The sequence below is a fragment of the Amia ocellicauda genome, unplaced genomic scaffold, assembly GCF_036373705.1.
Source record: "Amia ocellicauda isolate fAmiCal2 unplaced genomic scaffold, fAmiCal2.hap1 HAP1_SCAFFOLD_82, whole genome shotgun sequence".
In the NCBI taxonomy this organism is placed as follows: Eukaryota; Metazoa; Chordata; class Actinopteri; order Amiiformes; family Amiidae; genus Amia; species Amia ocellicauda.
Genome location: NW_027103008.1, coordinates 99079 through 121227, shown reverse-complemented (window position 1 = coordinate 121227; position 22149 = coordinate 99079). Strand labels below are relative to the sequence as shown.

Here is a 22149-nt window from a genome sequence, read left to right as displayed (position 1 = left end):
ACGTACCCGGCTACTTTCAACACCCTTTCCTGCACTGATATTTTTCCCTCCATTTTTCTATTTTTTTTTTTTTTTTTAATGCTGGAAATTCCGTCAATACCCGCCAGCCTTTAAGAGACATCATGCAGCCAGGCGTCTCGGCTTGTGGCCACACCGTCCTGAACGCGCCCGATCTCGTCAGATCTCGGAAACTAAAAGGGGCAGGACCTGGTCAGTACTTGGATGGGAGACCTCCTGGAAGTACCAGGTGCTGCAAGCTTTTTACGTCACCTGGGGAACTTCGTCGTAGCTTTTAATACTCTCTTTCTGTCTGGAGGAGATTTAATTGAAGAATTGTACACGTACCCGGCTACTTTCAACACCCTTTACTGCACAGATATTTTTCCCTCCATTTTTCTTTTTTCTTTTTTTTTTTTGCTGGAAGTTCCGTCAATACCCTCCAGCCTTTACGAGACATCATGCAGCCAGGCTGCTTGGCTTGCGGCCACACCGTCCTGAACGCGGTCGATCTCATCAGATCTCGGAAGCTAAACGGTGCAGGGCCTCGTCAGTACTTGGATGGGTGACCTCCTGGAAATACCAGGTGCTGCAAGCTTTTTCGTCTCCTGGGTAACTTCATCGTAGCTCTTAATACTCTATTTCTGTCTGGAGGAGATATAATTGAAGAATTGTACACGTACCCGGCTACTTTCAACACCCTTTGCTGCACTGATATTTTTCCCGCCATTTTTATTTTTATTTTTTATTTTTTCTGGAAGTTCCATCAATATCCGCCAGCCTTTAAGAGACATCATGCAACCAGGCATCTCGGCTTGCGGACACACAGACCTGAACGCGCCCGATCTCGTCAGATCTCGGAAACGAAACGGGGCAGGACCTGGTCAGTACTTGGATGGGAGATCTCCTGGAAATACCAGGTGCTGCCAGCTTTTTACGTCTGCTGGGTAACTTTATCGTAGCTCTTGATACTCTCTTTCAGTCTGGAGGAGATATAATTGAAGTATTGTACACGTACCCGGTTACTTTCAACACCCTTTGCTGCACTGATATTTTTCCCTCCATTTTTCTTTTTTCTTCATTATTTTGCTGGAAGTTCCGTCAATATCCGCCAGCCTTTAAGAGACATCATGCAGCCAGGCCTCTTGGCATGCGGACACATTGTCCTGAATGCGCCCGATCTCATCAGATCTCGGAAGCTAAACGGGGCAGGGCCTGGTCAGTACTTGAATGTGAGAACTCGTGGAAATACCTGGTGCTGCAAGCTTTTTACGTCTCCTGGGTAACTTTATCATAGCTCTTCATTCTCTTTTTCTGTCTGGAGGAGATATAATTGAAGAATTGTACACGTACCCGGCTACTTTCAACACCCTTTGCTGCAGTGGTATTTTTCCCTCCATTTTTCTTTTTTCTTTTTTAATTTTGCTGGAAGTTCCGTCAATACCCTCCAGCCTTTAAGAGACATCATGCAGCCAGGCCTCTTGGCATGCGGACACATTGTCCTGAACGCGCCCGAACTCATCAGATCTCGGAAGCTAAACGGGGCAGGACCTGGTCAGTACTTGAATGTGAGACCTCCTAGAAAAACCTGGTGCTGCAAGCTTTTACGTCTCCTGGGTAACTTCATCGTAGCTCTTTATACTCTCTTTCTGTCTGGAGGAGATATAATTGAAGTATTGTACACGTACCCGGCTACTTTTAACACCCTTTGCTGCACTGATATTTTTCCCTCCATTTTTCTTTTTTCATTTTTTTTTGCTGGAAGTTCTGTCAATACCCTCCAGCCATTTAGAGACATCATGCAGCCAGGCCTCTTGGCTTGCGGCCACACCGTCCTGAACGCGCCCGAACTCGTCAGACCTTGGAAACTAAACGGGCCAGGGCCTGGTTAGTACTTGAATGTGGGACCTCCTGGAAATACCTGGTTCTGCAAGCTTTTTACGTATCCTGTGTAACTTTATCGTAGCTCTTAATACTCTCTTTCTGTCTGGAGGAGATATAATTGAAGTATTGTACACGTACCTGGCTACTTTCAACATCCTTTGCTGCACTGATATTTTTCCCTCCGTTTTTCTTTTTTTTTTTTTTTGCTGGAAGTTCCGTCAATACCCGCCAACCATTAAGAGACATCATGCAGCCAGGCCTCTCGGCTTGTGTCCACACCGTCCTGAACGCGCTCGATCTCGTCAGATCGCGTAAGCTGAACGGGGCAGGTCCTGGTCAGTACTTGGATGGGTGACCTCCTGGAAATACCAGGTGCTGCAAGCTTTATACGTCTCTTGGGTAACTTCATCGTAGCTCGTAATACTCTCTTTCAGTCTGGAGGAGATATAATTGAAGAATTGTACACGTACCCGGCTACTTTCAACACCCTTTGCTGCACTGATATTTTTCCCTCCATTTTTCTTTTTTCTTTTTTTTTTTGCCGGAAGTTCCGTCAATACCCTCCAGCCTTTAAGAGACATCATGCAGCCAGCTCTCTAGGCTTGCGGCCACACTGACCTGAACGTGCCCGATCTTGTCAGATCTTGGAAGCTAAACGGGGCAGGGCCTGGTCAATACTTGGATGGGAGACCTCCTGGAAATACCTGGTGCTGCAAGCTTTTTAGTCTCCTGAGTAACTTCATTGTAGCTCTTAATACTCTCTTTCTGTCTGGAGGTGTTATAATTGAGGATTTGTCCACGTACCCGGCTACTTTCAACACCATTTGCTCCACTGGTATTTTTCCCTCCATTTTTCTTTTTTTTGCTGGAAGTTCCGTCAATACCCGCCAGCCTTTAAGAGACATCATGCAGCCAGGCTTTTTGGCTTGCGGCCACACCGTCCTGGACGCACCCCGTCTCGTCAGATCTCGGAAGCTAAACGGGGCATGGCCTGGTCAGTACTTGGATGGGAGATCTCCTAGAAATACCAGGTGCTGCAAGCTTTTTACGTCTCCTGGGTAACTTCATCGTAGCTCTTAATACTCTCTTTCTGTCTGGAGGAGATATAATTGAAGAATTGTACACGTTCCCGGCTACTTTCAACACCCTTTCCTGCACTGTTATTTTTCCCTCCATTTTTTTATTTTTTTATTTTTTATTTTTTGCTGGAAATTCCGTCAATACCAGCCAGCCTTTAAGAGACATCATGCAGCCAGGCATCTCGGCTTGCGGCCACACCGTCCTGAACGTGCCCGATCTCGTCAGACCTTGGAAACTAAACGGGCCAGGGCCTGGTTAGTACTTGGATGGGTGACCTCCAGGAAATACCAGGTGATGCAAGCTTTTTACGTCTCCTGGGTAACTTCATCGTAGCTCTTAATACTCTTTATCTGTCTGGAGGAGATATAATTGAAGTATTGTACACTTTGTCTTAGGGACAGTCTGGCTAGCAGTGACTGAGTGGTTGACAGACGACAAGCAACGGAATGTACGTGCTCTGTGATGTCATAGCAGTCAGCTGAGAGAGGCTCGTGATGTCATCGCTGAGCTGTCTGTCTGTCTGTCTGTCTGTCTCTCTCTCTCTCTTTCTCTCTCTCTCTCTCTCTCTCTCTTCCTCTCAATTCAATTCATTTGTATTGTCAAAGCAATTGGACATACATACATACATATATATATATATATATATATATATATATATACATACATACATACATCCATACATGCTAGAAAGTCATTATAATGTTATCTTAAAGGCTAACTAAGCAGAACATATATCATTATAGAACAGAGTTCATAGGTCAACACATGGTTTTAGGGAACAGGCACGTAGGTCATACCGTTTGACAATGTCTCCAAGGTTCTCATCGTAAATAACAAACAGAAATCCAACTATCTTCTGGGCTGACCTTCTAGCTTGACCGTATCTTTCTTAAGTATACAAGAGAGAAAAACAGGTGTAAGAAAATAATTTCTAATTTTCCTTCTACACATATATACATACATACATACATATGTAGCGTTATGTTGGGTGTATTTGGATAAGAGCATTTGGGCTCTGAGCTGAAGCACTGATCTAAAGAAGACCTCTCCCCCCCCAAAGTTATCAGATTTCCTTAGCTCATCAGCTTGGAACTGGTTTGCATCAAAGTGACAGTTTTGGGGAGGATGGCACCGAGAAGAGGCCAAATAGTTTGGAATTCTGCTATGAGATGTCTGGAGAAAGGGGCCTGTAGGTGATAAAAACTCTTTGAAGTGGATGAGAGACGAAATCCCGACATAGAGCTACGAACCCAGGCCAACCGGCATTTCCAAAAGATGGCATGGATTGACATCAGTCATAAATAAAGCCTCCCTCCAATAGGACACTAGGGGCTGAAACCGAAATCCAATCTCAAGAACTCAGGGACCAATCACCTACTGATCTGACAGACTATAAGGAACAGCGGACAGTCTTTCTCTCTCTCTCTCTCTCACCTGAACCAGAAACTCGCTGCCACAGCTCAACCTGTAGCTCTGTTGCCAGAACCGGAATCAGAAACCAACCAAGTCTTTGCCGGCAACAGAAGAGTTAAACTGGGAGAAGGAGATTGAGCGAAGAATTATTTTAAAGGACTTTATTAAATAAATAACTTCACAGACCCACCTGATCAGTGGAGTTTTACAGCTGGACAATTGACTAAGTCGACTGAATACGAAAGTGTCAGTCACTTAAATAGCTATTTGAGTCTTAAGAAACTTGACCCTTGGAACAAACAGGGCCCTGCTTTCCTCAAAGACTTCGTCTTCAAGTAACTACGGTGGAACCATGCTTACAAAGAAGATTTTGTGCACAACCTTGGAGCCTTCAAACCAATGGAAAATCTGTTTGGAAAAGACTCTACATTCGCGAAACCCCAACTTCCAGGTGCATCGACTGAGTGGAAGTTCTTGGACAAAGCCGAACCGGACTGCCTTTGTTCCAAACCACACGGACCTCGTGCCGTGTGCTGTTATCTGAGCCCGAAGCCAGAGAGGCCTCTCTGCGACGAAGTTCACATAAGTTTAACAGTTTGGAGTTTGTGATTCATGACATTTGAGAAATCAATTAGAAATGTTAATATGTGATTCATAACTCTAGAATGTGTAATATCATTTAGTTTTCTTAAATATAAATGTGAGTTGCATTAAACTGTTTTGTTGATAATTTTAGAAATAAAATCTGTCAACGCCGAGAAATATCTTCTCATTCCTGTTTAACTGTTTAGTCTGAAATTGACACAAGTTAATAGACATTAGATTATTGGTGGCCCTGCCTATCCTTAATCATTGAATAATAATCAGTTAAGGGAAATTGTGGTAACAAATAGGATCTTTCTCGGCACCTAAACGTAAATGAGACTGATATATATATAACGAGAAGTTACCTGACATAAATACTAACCTGCGTAGTTATTTAATGTCTGACTAATAATACTAACGAGAGACTCACCTTCGTCTTACTAACCGGTATTGTAGTCAATGTGTTTATAACCTTTTTTGTTTAACGATTTGTTAAACGGAATGTACGTGCTCTGTGATGTCATAGCAGTAAGCTGAGAGAGGCTCGTCATGTCATCGCTGAGCTGGCTGGCTGGCTCTCTGTGTGTGTGTGTGTGTGTGTGTGTGTGTGTCTCTCTGTCTGTCTGTCTGTCTGTCTGTCTCTCTCTCTCTTACTCTCTCTCTCTCCCTCTCAATTCAATTCATTTGTATTGTCAAAGCAATTGGACATGCATACATACATACATACATATATATGGAAAATAAACAATATGTGTACATCTCTTTCTGCATTAGTGGTGCCCTCACAGATGTGCAAGTTACATGACAGACAGACAGACAGACAAACACACACTTTCACACACAGACAGACAGACACAGACACACACAGACACACACACACATACTTTGACAGACAGACAGACAGACACACGCATATTATGGGTCTTTGTTGGGTAGTGAAATGGGTAGCATCAGTCGCAGTGTGGGTAATGTCAGGGAGCCAATCATAGTCCCCGTTATTTGCATATCGTGGCGCAAAGCATTCTGGGAAAAGCAACTAAACACGTTTAGTCATGTATTTGTCCATAGTTTACACATGAGATGAACGAGACAGTATGACGTATTGAGCACCTGGGATTCCTCATGTGTATGTGAGGGGCAGAGGAACCGGATCCCAAGTGTGCGTCCCAGGTGCTATAGGTTTCAAAGCATGCAGGGGAATAGGCACCCCACCCTGACACAAAGAAGACTGGATAGGGAGATATAAATAGCAATGGGGAGACTCTTGTACTTGGTGTGGCTCTATCCATATAGTGGGGCCAGCAGGTGCAGCAATAGAAGCTCAGCCTGGGGAGATGGATTTAGCATTTCCTCTCCATTTTGATAACTATCCATAATCATTTCTGCAAAATACTTCTATGATACCTATGTATGTTTTTTACTTGTACTATATTATACTATCAAGTATCAGTGTACACATACAATGTGACCTGTTACATTAATACAGAGGCCACGGAAGGCCAGATCACTAATAGCCACTGTCCCCTGATATTACACTTTTTTACAATCACTTTGGCACTCATTTCAGAACCTTGATGTCATTTTTCAAAACTCTAGACACTAAACTCACACCCGATGATCAAAATGCACATTTTTCAAAACTCTAACACTTTTTTACAATTGCTTGGATACAATACACATCAACCTCAGATCATTTGTTCATTGAACTAAAATGACACAACTTAACATCAAAGTATTACCATTTCAAAATGCAATTCACACATTACATCTGAGATCACTGTCTATTCATTTCATTACAAAGATCTAACTATCAATTGATACAGCTGCTCAAAATGATAAGTGACTGTTGCATTACTCTTAATGCATAGTTTTATGGAAACTGACAAACAATATTCCATGTTTCGATCATGAAAGTTTCAGGATAATGAGATCCATTGACATCAATAAACGAGGAGCATGAACCAGTTGGACTACATTATCTATGGATGTAATATTTCATCATCATTCATCATCATGTAGCACTTTTCCACACCATGTTTGCAGTGTGGAAGGAAAGTTAGAAATTTTTTCTCTAATACCTGTTTTTCTCTCTTGTATACTTAAGAAAGATAAGGTCAAGCTAGAAGGTCAGGCCAGAAGGTAGTTTGATTTCTGTTTGTTATTTACGATGAGAATCTTGGAGACAATGTCAAACAGTATGATTGAAGTGCCTGCTCCCTAATCCATGTGTTGATCTATGAACTCTGTCCTATAATGATATAAATTCTGCTTAGCTAACTTTTAAGATAACATAGTAATGACTTTCTGATTATAACCAGCTCTTTGATTTTTGTGTATAAAAGCTCTGACTGTTAAAATGAAGGCAGAGCGACTTTGGGATCTACTTGAGTCACTGTTCCTCTCCACGCTGCGTGTATTAAAGGCATTGCAACTAACGCTCCAACCTGGTTGAAGATGATTGTTCTTCCACATCAGATTTGACATTACTGTATGTATGCAGGCCCTTGTAATTGCTTTTCCAATACTGCCAACTGGTTATTGATGATTGATTTCACATTGTGGTACGAGTATCGAGTGAAATGAGTGCTATCCACCCCAGCAACACAGTGATAACATGGAGCCGGCAAGTCATCCAGGTCACAATAGAGGTCAAGCAGTGGGAGGAGGAAGACGTGGTGGTCAAAGGAATGGAAGGGGACATGCACCCCTTCTGAGAGGTGGTCGTGGGCCTCGTCATAGAGGAGGGCTTAGGCCTCACCAGAGAGGCAGCCATGGGCCTCATTTGAGAGGTGTTGGGGGAACGTGGTAGAGGACAAGGCCACGGACCAGACAGCGGCAGCAACAGCAAATAGTGTCCAGTGAAATCCGAGAAATAGTTGTAGAGCATGTTGTAAATCATGGCATGACCATGACTGAGGCAGCTACAATGATTCAATCAAACCTCAGAATCAACTCAGGATCAACTGTGGCCTCAATCATCAGAAATTTCCGTACTGAGAAGCGGCAAGTCTTCAGCATGCACTAAACATTAGGCTACTCTCAATTGTCAAATGACTGTATACTGCATACCAATGTGTAGCACAGAGTATAGTGTGCCTTTTGAAAGAAATGCAGACAGAGTGAAGCAGCTGATGACTGAGTATGTTCAGGTATGTTCAGTTTCAAGATGCCTCTTGTGAAAAATGGTTGTGAGAACCTGAACCTGAACACAGGGCTGATGGAAATTCAGAAGTACAGTAATCAATCCTTTGTTTTACACTAAGCCAGGTGAGGAACACTGCAGTTGACATTTTACTGTAGTTTTGTTCTTTTTTGTAGCTAATTATTGTTGCATGGCTTCAAAGAAACCTATGGTGTGATTTGATTGTATTGCATCAATACATTTCAGATTTTGTTCAATGATTCCACTGTGTCTGTAGTATTCTCTCTACTAGTCCTTTTACAGTGATGTATTTATATGTAGTACCATAATGAAACATGTATCACATATTTTGTACTACAATATTTAATGATTGTACGAACAACTACACAGTGAAACTATCGGTATCTTCTGTGTGGGTGATCTAAATAAATGTTACTATGGTATTTCATGATAAATGAATTATTTGAACCAACAAGTCTGCAAGTGCAAGGTTTCTTTAAAGATATGAATGCACAATGCAATGTTTTGAACATTGGACAGCCTGTGTTACAAGTGATGACCGTTTTGAGTTTTGTGTCTAGAGTTTTGAAAAATGACATCAAGGTTCTGAAATTAGTGACAAAGTGATTGTAAAAAACTGTATATTCATCCTATTTAATGTGCTCTTTTAAAATGTACTTTTCTTTTTTATGTTGCCATTTCTGTTCTACCAATGTTTCAGTTGTTAGCCAAAGATTGACAGAGTACATCTCATACACACAGGCCAGACAGCAAGGATTTCTTTTTGAAATTCAATTACAAATGCTGCATGAACTCATCAATACGATTAGAGCTCCTGAAAGCAATATAACTAACTCACTCTACAGCATCTCATTAGCAGTGAAAAGAAACCAAGAAAGTTGGGACAGTCGACTGTTTACCACTATGTAACATCACCTTTTCTTTTAATAACACTTATTAAGCACTTGGGCACTGAAGACACCACTTGGTTAAGTTTAGCAAGTGGGATTTCCCCCCATTCATCCATTATGCATTTCCTCAGCTGCGCAACTGCACAGGGCCTTCGTTGTCTTAATTTGCACTTCATAGTGCGCCACACATTCTCAATTCGGAGACAGGTCAGGACTGCAGGCAGGCCATGCTAGCACCCGCACTCTCTGCCTATGCAACCATGCGCTTGAAATCTGGGCAGAATGTGGTTTGGCGTTATCCTGCTGAAAAATGCAGGGATGTCCCTGGAAAAGACGATGTCTGGATGGCAGCATATGTTGCTCCAAAATGTGTACATCTCTTTCTGCAAAAATGGTGCCCTCACAGATGTGCGAGTTACATGACAGACAGACACTCATACACACTGTCACACCCACACACACACACACACTTTCACAGACAGACACACGCACACACACTCACTTTCACACAGAGACAGACACACAAACACAGAGACAGACACACACACACTCACTTTCACACAGAGACACACAAACACATACACTTTCACACAGACACACACACACATACATACATACATACATACATATATAAGGAAAAGAAACAATACATTTAAAAATCACAAAAAGATGTAATAAAGTACAGAAAATCTAAATGTAATAAAATGTGATCTTTAATACACACAAATATGTATGGCTGGTCGGATGCGTCTTGGACTCGGGTTCCTCTTCATTACGTATAATGCTTTTGCCTTTTGCTATAGCTTTCCGTGGAGGGGATCGTGGGTGAGTTTGTACCATTCTTGGGAGGCTCTGCCTTGTTGGGGCGGAGCTGTGATCCAGGTGAACAGCAGATCGGACATAGGTGGGCATGTGGGCGGAGGAGGAAGGCCGGTCAAGCAAATAAGCTTGCTAAGGTACGCAGCAGCAGCAAGCAGCCCCACCATCCAGTCAGCCAGCCAGTCTGGCTGGCAGTGACTGAGTGGTTGACAGACGGCAAGCAACGGAATGTACGTGCTCTGTGATGTCATAGGAGTCACCTGAGAGAGATGTTTGTGATGTCATCGCTGAGCTGGCTGGCTCTGTGTGTCTTGCTGGCTGTGTGTGTGTGTGTGAGAGAGAGAGAGACTTTTTGACTTTTATCAGACTTCATTGCCTGTTTGCAACACGCAATAATTCATACAAAAGAAAATAAATAAATAAATAAAAAATAGTGTTCCCCTTTGTTTGTCTCCCCCCAACAAGCATTAACTCCGCCACTGATCTGTACACTTTTAAAGAAAGCAACCCAATACACACAACAAAACAACCATCAAATACTAAACCCTATAAATGAATTACATAATAAAAACCAACTCCCCGTCATACAATTCACAAAGGGCATCATTAATACACCAGACCTGTTCAAAACTCTCCAAATCATTCATCAGCCTGTAATAGTTAAACTCTAGTCTGACTCTGCACTTGACCAGCATGGCAAACACTCTCACTGCATCCTCACTGCCCTCCCCACACACTCTGTTCTTCCTAGTCTTATAGACGGCCATTTTAGCCTGGCCCAGCAAGAAGTTTACCAGCTGGTCCACATGTTTGGTCCTTCTGGTGTATCGCGCCCCTAAAATAAAAACCTTTGTGTTAAAAATCAGGTTAAGATCAGTAAAAAGACGAGTTAAAAGACTAAAAATGGGTGACAACCGAGAACAAGTGCTGAAACAGTGAAACACGGTCTCTCTCTGAGCACAGAATGGGCAGGCGTCGGACACAGCAGGGTTAAGAACAGTAATAAAAGAATTGACAGCAATAATGGTGTGTAACACCCTCCACTGCAGATTGCCAGCTCTCTTATTGAGGGGGGCTTGTACAGGCTTCTCCAGGCGGGCGCAGTGTCTTCCCCCAGCCCCAGCCTGTAAAGTAATTTTAGGAATCACAAAGAAACAGTTGAAAGTGTTAAATAAGTATTTTGATGCACCATATTAATTTAGGAAATTTACATGTTGTTTTTCATCAGCTTCTGTATCTGATGGCTCCACATCACTGGCTGGATTGACAGCAACGACACTCTAAAAAAAGAAGTGTTAAGTTTGAGCATTCAGGACTTGTTTTGAAGATCCTGAATATCACTGGTCCACAATTTATCTGTGAAACTATGGGTTAATCTCCATATACAAAATACTTTTCACACACACTTTAAATTTACAACTAAATTTACATGTTGATGTCTTTCGTCAGCTTCTGTATTTGATGGCTCAATATAACTGGTTGCATTAACAGCAACGGCACACTACAAGAAAATAACATTATATTTAAACATTCAGGACTGGTTTAGCATCACCTCGAATATCCCTAGCCCTTGAGGTCGATTGTTATTGTGGTCTTCAAGACCAGTGCTTCTCAACCTTAGTCCTGGAGGAGGCCCACTGTCTGCTGATTTTCATTACAACAACATTGTAGGTTATATCAGTGACTGTGGTCCTAAAGTACCCCTATGCCTGCTGTTTTTTTTCCAGTTGAGCTCTTAATTACCTAATTGGCTTAACTGAAGCCATTTAACCCTTTTCCCAGGTCTTTGGTTGTTGATGAGTTACAAAGAGCTGGATTGTGGCCCGCCATGACTGGAAGTGAAGAACACTCACTCTAGGCCTTTAACTTAATGTTCATATGTAGGGGCCTATCCATCTGATTTGTTTTTGCACATTTATTAACAGAAAAATTGATGGTACGTGAAATCATCTGAGCTGAAAAATATAATGTTCCACCAATAATAAAATAAATGTATTAATTAAAATTATAGAGATAATAGAATGTTCACAGATTATTAGTTCAGAAAACAAAATATTTTTTTATATCTTAAATAGAATTAACACTCAAATCAGTTGTAGGGTAAACAAGGTCTATTTTTTGGATTGATTTTATAATTATACATGTATGGCTGCATGAAGCTTACCTGAGAATCTGATATTTTAGTAACTTTGTTGCTTCTTGTTGGGTAGTCCACGTTTGCCGCCGTTCTTTTTCTGTAAATGTAAATCAAAAGGCAATAATTACATACTGTAATTAAAATACAAAAAGTATAAACATTGTATTATTATTTTTGTATCCTGTTTCTCCATCTCGATGCTGTTCTTTTTGGAATTGCATATCTAGGTTTACTTAAATACTGTTTATAAGATTGTAAACTCATCATCCAAATTTCTTCATTTGCCAAACTTTATGTAGTGCGCTTGCAGTTTCAGAAGAAGAAAAAAAACTGTAACAGATGGGATATGTAGTACTTTATACTCGAGTGGTCTATGCGATTACACCCTGCCGGTGTTATTAAGAACGCCAAGTACCAGAATGCAGAGCGGGACTGTTTTTTGTGCCGTGACTTGTCGGGGGAAAAACGCGCAGAAAAAACGGACGAGAAGGTGAAGGTAGTATGGCGGTGATGCACGCGTTGGTGAAGTGGGAAAGCGGGGTCGACAAAGACTCTTACAGCGTGATTCCCACTGCTTGCTTTCGCAATTTTGATTTATTCAGCATTGCTGATGATGACGAAGAGACGACTCGAAACTTCAGAGCAGAGTGGAGAGACACGAACAAACCTCCAAAAGGTGGATGGCCTGTCCATGAAGCGCAGATCATTATGACTGGTAACAATGTTTATTTAAAAAAAAAAAACATTAAAGTCTTTACATGCTATTTGATATATACAATCACAGTATATTTGAAATGAATGTTTAAGTTATTAATGTGTTGTACTTCTAACATACTCTTATAACATGGTAGGTGGTGGTGAGGGCGCTAAAAACTCGTCATACTTGACTGGCATTTGTAAGAACGATTTATTGTGTGTTGTGCTTTACAATAAAATCCCCCAAATCACAAAATAAATTAAACCAGATATAATTTAACTTCAGTTTTGATTCAGTGTTGGCTGTTCATCTTAATTTGTATGGTCAAAGCACAGTATTTTTATGACAAATAAATATAATCCCCAAATATCTGTGGACATAATGCAGGGTTTTATTTATTTTATTTTTATTTTAGGAAAAGAAGGCGAACTAAGAAGAAAACTTAATGACCTAACAAAAATGCCCTGTCCTAAAATGAAGAGAGTACCTAAACCAAACAAAAAACTTCAAATTTCAGATGATAGTGACCTTGATGAACCACAGTTACCGGTGAGATAATTACTGCAAATATTAAATAAATGTATTGCAGGATTGTTTTTTTTTAATCATATTCATATATATATATATTTTTTCATTTTAAACTCTCTTCCTCTCTGAATACAGCACAAAATAAGAAAGAAAACCGATGGAGCTTCAAGAATTAGATCCCGTCATATTCTACAGACATTTAAAGAGTCCAGTGAAGTTGAGCTACAGCAAAAAGTTAAGCAGCTCGAAAAGGAAAACACAAGACTTAAAAATGAAAACCAATGTCTTCGAAACCGTATGGTTGATGGTAAGTTTTTTTATTTATAGCAAATAATTCCTTACCTTGATAAATGTTATTCTTCAGTAATTTAGATTCCAGAGTAATGTATTATAGTTGATCATACTGAAGTAATCTAGAACCACAATACAGACTCTTAATGTGCACTGTCTAATAGTTTAATAATACTGATTATTAAATAAAGTTTTTCAACATAACTTCATAATCCTACATTAATGACTATATGCATTACATTAGACCTGGTAATTCTTGTATTTTATCTTTTTTATTTTTTTCGTAGCTAATGTTAATGACCCACAAAAAGGTCAGTTTGCCAATAACATAGAGCAAGTCTCTCAAGTATAATTGCAGGCATTGATGGTTTTGTTTTCACTTTGTATTAAATATATTACTAGAAATGATTATCATTTAATACTAAGGTTTTTTTCTCCAGAGATTCCAGACCTTTTGGACAATCTGAAAAAAATTGTAACAAAAGCCACATTTATCAGCAATGAAGACAAAAGTGTGTCACCATCAAGTGGTTCTGACAGCCCCACAGCAAATTGTTCTGAATCTGACAAAGAATCACCAAAACAGGTATAACACTCTTGGTCTACAATATTACAAAGACAAGGTAAAAATATATATATTGAAAACAAATATTGGTTGTAAACAATCTAATGATGCTACATTATCAGTTATATTCATAGTTAAAGTTAATAATAAGAATGTAATTGAATTATGGGTGTCACAGATTCACTGACTTTATTATGTCTGTAAATTAATAAACTTAGAATTGAGACATACTGTGGTCTTTAATAACACATTTCTGTAACAAAATCACAGCCTTACTGATAATGTATTCCACTTAACATAATATAAGAATAGTTTGGGGATAAACTTGTTTTTTATTTACCATTGTCTTTTAGGTGGAAATATTCCCAGGCACTGGAGTTTACATTGACAAACTGTCCTGGATCCTTGCAGAGAGGTGCAGCACGAATACGTCATATGCAAGAACCCTGACGGTTGCTGTCTTTGACTTTCCAACATTACTAAAGAGCAATCTTCGTGGTGGTGGCAGCAAGAGAGATCCAACTTCGGAGACATTAAGATCCTCATTGATGTTATTGAGGATCATATACAGCTGCCTTCGGAAGGACACGACGTGTTTCAGTTGCGGGGCTTTGCAGCCCAGCGGGACCCTCTTAATGCCGGACATCAGCTGCCCGAGCCGGTGCGGATGAACGGAGGGACGTTAGACAGCGTTACCTTCCGGGCAGGAGCAGCGAGCGGCAACACCGGGGTGAAAGTGTCGTCTAACACTGTGCCATTAGCCACTAGCTGATTGAGCAGATCAGTGGTTTTTAAGAAGATAACAATGGCAGCAGACTTGATATTTTCACACCCTGCTACCTCCCCAACCGCTAACACACACTGCTCTAGGGGGCAGAACTGCACCGGAGCGATCTTGACTCCATGGCGTCGGGTCAGTTTTTCAAAAGACGCATTCAGGGGGTCCGACCCCCCGACCCGGGAAGAACTACCGGTACTCCCCCCTCCCCTCCCCTGTTCCCCCACAATAAGAAAAGCACTGAAAACAGAAGACAAAATAAACAAACTGAAAAAAGTAAAGCAACAAAAAAACGCAGCCAAAGGACAGAGCTCTCAGCAGCACTCCCGCTCACTGCAGACCCCTCCCACACACTCCCAGCTGAGAGAGAGAGAGTTAGTGTCTGTCTGTCTCTCTCTCTCTGTAGATGCATCATAGGGAACATATGTAACAATCTCTCTTTTTGTTTACCAAAAATGAGAATGAACGTATTTCAAGTGGGTGTTGCCTTGGTTGGAAACGTTTTAAGATTATTTACGAAGTGTAAAGTGGATTTGTCTCAGTTCTCCGTAGTTTTCAATGTATGTGCCATTCAGTAGCGTTAATGTCACAGATGTGCCCTATGCAGTGGTAGGGTCAATAAAATGTCAGTAAAACTTTATTTTAGCAATTATGGAGGGGAAGAACTGCAAATAGCGGGTCCCCACTAATTATCTAACTTACCAACAACGTTTCAAATTAGGTCTTGCGAAGCTGCCAAATAATGCTGTATAATCGTATGTGTCTTCATACACCGGCTGCTATAGTCTGATAGCTTTGATTATATATATATATTTTCTCGTGAACCACAAATGCTATTTGCTTGATTTTTACAGAGTATGTTATAAATACCATTCTTATGAAGCCTGACAAATTGTATGCTGTAATTATGAATATTTTCAAATCATTTGTTTGTTTTTCCTAACATGTTACAAATGTTCCCTATGTGAAAGATGCATTATATCTTAATAACGTCTAAACAATTAAAGATATACAGATTATTATTTTCGGTAAAGTTATAACACATTGCTATTAACTATGTGTGTCAGTAAAAGTTTAAAAAATCCTAATAATTTTTTATTGATCCTGCAAAATAGGTGTTTAGGGAACATTTGTAACATTAGGGTTACGATTTGCCATAGACGCGGAATGAGTTTGATTGTGATGTTAAATGGGGTTTAAAGACGCAGTCGCCTCGGTGCTGATTACTATTGCTGTGTTTCTCCACTTCTACTCCATGCTTGGGAACGCCCACATCCAGTGACGTCAAAACCGGTGGAAAAGCGGGCCGGTTCAAAAAAGATCAGCTGGATCCCAGGCCGAGCAGCAGCTCCGGCTCCAGCACCGGCACCATGTCGCTGGAAAAGCGCTAAGTGAGCTCACAGTGAGCTCAGTGTAATGTCTGCTCTGGTGAGCTCACAGTGTGACCTAGTCGTGAGTTCACGTCTTCACTGGGTAGTCCATGACAACTTAATTGACTCAATTCTTGGGCTTAATTGGTCAAAATGACCATTGGTTGAAGGTACTCAGGGACTGATGTGTAGAGAGACTTATTAAACCTGCAGGATTGTGGTTTTCCCAGAACAGAATTAACCAGTGTAGCGTTATGTTGGGTGTATTCTGATAAGAGCATTTTAGCTCTGAGCTGAAGCACTGATCTAAAGAAGACCTCTCCCCCCCAAATTTATCAGATTTCCTTAACTCATCAGCATGTGAACTGGTTTACATCAAAGTGACAGTCTTGGGAGGATGGCACCGAGAATGGGCCAAATAGCTTGGAATCCCTGCTGTGAGATGTCTGGGGAAGGGGGCCTGTAGGAAATAAAAACTCTTTGAAATGGACGAGAGCCGAAATCCCGACACAGAGCTACGAACCCGTGCCAACCGGCATTTCCAAAAGATGGCATGGATTGACATCAGTCATAAATCAAGCCCCCCTGCAATAGGACACTGGGGGCTGAAACCGAAATCCAATCTCAAGAACTCAGGAACCAATCACCTATTGATCTGATAGACTATAAAGGACAAACACGGCCTTTCTTTCTCTCTCTCTCTCACCTGAACCAGTAACTCGCTGCCACAGCTCAACCTGTAGCTCTGTTGCCCGAACCGGAACCAGAAACCAACCAAGTCTTTGCCGGCAACAGAAGAGTTAAACTGGGAGAAGGAGATTGAGCCGTACAAAGAATTCTTTTAAAGGACTTTATTAAATAAAGAACTTTACAGACTGCGCTGCCCGCCTGTGCCCACCTGATCAGTGGAGTTTTACAGCTGGACAAATGACTAAGTCGACTGAATACGAAAGTGTCAGTCATTTAAATAGCTATTTGAGTTTTAAGAAACTTGACCCTTGGAACAAACAGGGCCCTGCTTTCCTCAAAGACTTTGTCTTCAAGTAACTACGGTGGAAACCTGCTTACAAAGAAGATTTTGTGCACAACCTTGGAGCCTTCAAACCAGTGGAAAATCTGTTTGGAAACGACTCTACTTTCGCGAAACCCCAACTTCCAGGTGCATCGACTGAGTGGAAGTTCTTGGACAAAGCCGAACCGGACTGCCTTTGTTCCAAACCACACGGACCTCGTGCCGTGTGCTGTTATCTGAGCCCGAAGGCAGAGAGGCCTCTCTGCGACGAAGTTCAGATAAGTTTAACAGTTTGGAGTTCATGATTCATGACATTTGAGAAATCAATTAGAAATGTTAATCTGTGATTCATAACTCTAGAATGTGTAATATCATTTAGTTTTCTTAAATATAAATGTGTGTTGCATTAAACTGTTTTGTTGATAATTTTAGAAATAAAATCTGTCTACGCCGAGAAATATCTTCTCATTCCTGTTTAACTGTTTAGTCTGAAATTGACACAAGTTAATAGACACCAGATTATAGGTGGCCCTGCCTATCCTTAATCATTGAATAATAATCAGTTAAGGGAAATTGTGGTAACAAGTAATGATAGGATCTTTCTCTCCACCTAAACGTTAATGAGACTGATACATATATATAACGAGAAGTTACCTGACATAAATACTAACCTGCGTAGTTATTTAATGTCTGACTAATAATACTAACAAGAGACTCACCTTCATCTTACTAACTGGTATTGTAGTCAATGTGTTTATAACCTCTTTTGTTTAACGATTTGTGTTATCATATGCGATCCCATGGTCTTTGATTTGGTCACGGAAGTGATTTGTCTTTGATTTGTTGATATAGAGTTGAATTTTAATTAGTTTTTCCCTTTTGTATAATTAGTGTAGTGCTACATTTAGTCTTTGTTTTGAATAAATTTGACAATTTATATCTTTGGAATTGGTGTCTGCGTCCAATTATTACAGAAATTGAGTTCTACAAGATTCCAGGATTCGTGATAAGGTGATACTATAAATTCACTTCTTTAATTGAAATTTATAAGTGTACCTTACGCTACAGGTGGAACGGGAGCTTCGTGCCCTGGATGTGCATCCCACAAATCTCCATCAACTGCAAGATGCTATCCTATCAATATGGGCCAACATTTCTAAAGAATGCTTTCAGCACCTTGTTGAATCAATGCCACGTAGAATTAAGGCAGTTCTGAAGGCGAAAGGGGGTCAAACACAGTATTAGTATGGTGTTCCTAATAATCCTTTAGGTGAGTGTATATGGAAAAGGAACAATATGTGTACATCTCTGCATATGGTGCCCTAACAGATGTGCAAGTTACATGACAGACAGACACTCACACACACTTTCAAAGACAGACAGACAGACAGACACTCACACACACTTTCACACACTCACTTTCACAGACAGACAGACACAGACACAGACACACTCACTTTCACACAGAGACAGGCACATTTTCACACAGAGACAGACACACAAACACACACAAACAGACACAGACACATACTTTGACAGACAGACAGACAGACAGACACACGCATATTATGGGTCTTTGTTGGGTAGTGAAATGGGTAGCATCAGTCGCAGTGTGGGTAATGTCAGGGAGCCAATCATAGTCCCCGTTATTTGCATATCGTGGCGCAAAGCATTCTGGGAAAAGCAACTAAACACGTTTAGTCATGTATTTGTCCATAGTTTACACATGAGATGAAAGAGACAGTATGACGTATTGAGCACCTGGGATTCCTCATGTGTATGTGAGGGGCAGAGGAACCGGATCCCAAGTGTGCGTCCCAGGTGCTATAGGTTTCAAAGCATGCAGGGGAATAGGCACCCCACCCTGACACGTATATAAGATTGGATAGGGAGATATAAATAGCAATGGGGAGACTCTTGTACTTGGTGTGGCTCTATCCATATAGTGGGGCCAGCAGCCACTTAGCAGGTGTAGCAATAGAAGCTCAGCCTGGGGAGACTGGATTTAGCATTTCCTCTCCATTTTGATAACTATCCATAATCATTTCTGCAAAATACTTCTATGATACCTATGTATGTTTTTTACTTGTACTATATTATACTATCAAGTATCAGTGTACACATACAATGTGACCTGTTACATTAATACAGAGGCCACGGAAGGCCAGATCACTAATAGCCACTGTCCCCTGATATTACACTTTTTTACAATCACTTTGGCACTCATTTCAGAACCTTGATGTCATTTTTCAAAACTCTAGACACTAAACTCACACCCGATGATCAAAATGCACATTTTTCAAAACTCTAACACTTTTTTACAATTGCTTGGATACAATACACATCAACCTCAGATCATTTGTTCATTGAACTAAAATGACACAACTTAACATCAAAGTATTACCATTTCAAAATGCAATTCACACATTACATCTGAGATCACTGTCTATTCATTTCATTACAAAGATCTAACTATCAATTGATACAGCTGCTCAAAATGATAAGTGACTGTTGCATTACTCTTAATGCATAGTTTTATGGAAACTGACAAACAGTATTCCATGTTTCGATCATGAAAGTTTCAGGATAATGAGATCCATTGACACCAATAACCGAGGAGCATGGTTTCTTAGGGTTACCATAGACTTGACTGTGTCTTCTTGTTTGTGAAGGAACAGGACTGTGTTTTCCTGTCTGGGTTCCCGCAGGCTTAAGTGGGTTTGACCTACTATTAGAAAAAAAAAAAAAAAGGAGCGCTAATTAATTGTTCAATATCTGATACGCCGGTGATAATATAAAATAACGTGTTTATAGTTTAGTTTAGTTTTCTATAAATGCAAACATTGAAAAGCATGTTTGTTGTTATTCCTATATAGGATTTAGTATTATTTGTGTTTTCTTGTTTTTTGCTATGTTTTCTCCCCTGTCGTTTATTGTTATTTTGCGGGCTTGCACGCCTTGGTTGTTGTGTACAAAACGATACATAGAAAATGGGAAAACGTGTTACTGTGTGGGAACAGCTCTAGTAAGACGGGCGACCCGCCACTTAAAGGTACACATGTAAGGTACATGTATGATAACTATGGAGTGAAGCGGTGCGTTTGACTGGACAATAGGTGACAGAAAATTAAGGTTTCCAGAAGATGGGACTTTTGATTCAGATAGACTTGAGCACCTAAAAACGGTTTTGCAAAATAGGAATACAAAGCATTAAGAAATGAGAAACCAAAGCTAGCTATCTTAAAACATTTGTTAGAGAAAAGAAAGAAAAGACAACAGGCATAATTCAATCTGAATGCCCCGAAGACAAATTAAAAATATATATATATGTTTTTCAGTATAAATGACAGTCCTCAAGATACTGAAGGAAAATTACTAGATAAGTAATAAATAAGGGTAGTTTGAGACACTGCAGGTCAATATAACATGCCAACCAAAACCATGGTATCTGAATTTACTATGGATACAAATTAATATGTGTCTCTTTGTATGTTTGTACGTTTTCAGTTTGCGCAAGGTAAATGTCCATATTTTGACTTTTTCATGTACTGTATAGTCCAGAATATGACTAAGAGAGTCATAAGTCACAAATAGTTACAGAATGATAGCTAAAAAACGCCAGTTAAATATGTTGTAATAACAGACCTACAAGAAAGTCAGCATTTAACTGTACACAGAATGCTATTGCAAACAGAAATAATAATACAAAATTAAGTTATTTAAATAGGTCTTACGAATACAGAAGTTAAAAGTAACATGTTAGAAATGGAATTAGAGCCAAATTTAGAAATAGGAATCCGAGGCAACCACAAACATTCGGTGAAGGTTTCTTACATATTGATAAATAGATAACCAGATACTCCAGGAAATTAACGATGTGCTCATTTGGAAGCTATGAGTTCCACAATGAAGAGTTTTTAAATCCCTAGTAATAGATCCCTAAATACAATGTGTAGGTAAGAAATTAACTATTGATCAGTTCAATCTGGATTCGGGAACAGTTCTTCTGAACCTGTACTGGTGTAGATTGGACTTCAATAGGAGGAAGTGTCACAATAAAGACATGAGCCGCGCAGGAGGACAGTCTTAGTGCCCACGCAGGTTCTTAGTTGGGGAAATCATTGACTGGACACATTTTTTGAAAATGTGCTTTCCTGAAGTACCTGGACATCATTATTGAGATCAATGAAAAGGCTTATTTTCCAAAGATTAAATACATTCATTAACTACAATAATGTAGTGAAATGTATATAAATAGTAATAATACAAATCGATCAAATATAACTTGCATTTTCTTGTAAGAAATTAGGAATAGGAGAAAGAACAGCTGTTGGGATGCAGTGCGATGTTATCCAAAATTGAAAGCGGTTGAGAAAGGAGAGTTTGTTCTGTGTGAGACAAATGTACTGCCACGAGAGACTCTGATGGTGATTGAGTGGAATATGAGGGAAAATAATGAAGTTACTACAGGTATAACTAAAGGTGTAACATAACTAATTTAATGAAACATAGTCATGGCAAGTTATAAAACTGTTTGGAAATAGTCCTTTCACAAACAGAAATACCCTATCAATTAGGAAGAGGGGGGCAGGGGGCAAGGACCGTATGTGCTCCTCTGCTCCCCCTGTTCGCCTGAGCAGACAAGCAGCCTGAGATGAGAGAGAGAGAGAGAGAGAGAGAGAGAGAGAGAGAGAGAGAGAGAGAGAGAGAGAGAAGTCAGAGACAAGGCAGAGACTGTAAGTACGTGTAAGGGTTCATAACTTATTACAAACAGAGCAAGAGTGTAATGAATGGTAATTTACACTGCTTGTATTAATAATGATAATAATATTGATGTTGATACAGACGAATACGTCACATACTAGATGACAACCGCATAAAACTAATAATAATGAAAATAGGAATAATAGGAGTATGGAAATAATTTCAAATTATGGTTT

The 22149-nt window shown here is 40.2% G+C and overlaps 1 non-coding gene and 10 pseudogenes across 1 annotated transcript; all 11 read left to right on the top strand.

Annotated features, from left to right (window-relative positions):
- Nucleotides 1–140: 140 nt before the first annotated feature.
- On the top strand, nucleotides 141–259 carry LOC136743910 (uncharacterized; annotated as a pseudogene).
- Nucleotides 260–476: 217 nt separating this feature from the next.
- Nucleotides 477–595, top strand: LOC136743927 (uncharacterized; annotated as a pseudogene).
- A 215-nt stretch (nucleotides 596–810) lies between these two features.
- Nucleotides 811–929, top strand: LOC136744042 (uncharacterized; annotated as a pseudogene).
- A 216-nt stretch (nucleotides 930–1145) lies between these two features.
- On the top strand, nucleotides 1146–1264 carry LOC136743937 (uncharacterized; annotated as a pseudogene).
- A 217-nt stretch (nucleotides 1265–1481) lies between these two features.
- Nucleotides 1482–1600, top strand: LOC136744048 (uncharacterized; annotated as a pseudogene).
- A 214-nt stretch (nucleotides 1601–1814) lies between these two features.
- Nucleotides 1815–1933, top strand: LOC136744019 (uncharacterized; annotated as a pseudogene).
- Nucleotides 1934–2146: 213 nt separating this feature from the next.
- Nucleotides 2147–2265, top strand: LOC136744004 (uncharacterized; annotated as a pseudogene).
- Nucleotides 2266–2481: 216 nt separating this feature from the next.
- Nucleotides 2482–2600, top strand: LOC136743954 (uncharacterized; annotated as a pseudogene).
- A 205-nt stretch (nucleotides 2601–2805) lies between these two features.
- On the top strand, nucleotides 2806–2924 carry LOC136743969 (uncharacterized; annotated as a pseudogene).
- A 221-nt stretch (nucleotides 2925–3145) lies between these two features.
- Nucleotides 3146–3264, top strand: LOC136743890 (uncharacterized; annotated as a pseudogene).
- Nucleotides 3265–9765: 6501 nt separating this feature from the next.
- On the top strand, nucleotides 9766–9880 carry LOC136744082 (U5 spliceosomal RNA). Its single transcript, XR_010815885.1, has one exon. It is a non-coding gene; the product is annotated as a U5 spliceosomal RNA (small nuclear RNA).
- Nucleotides 9881–22149: the final 12269 nt, after the last annotated feature.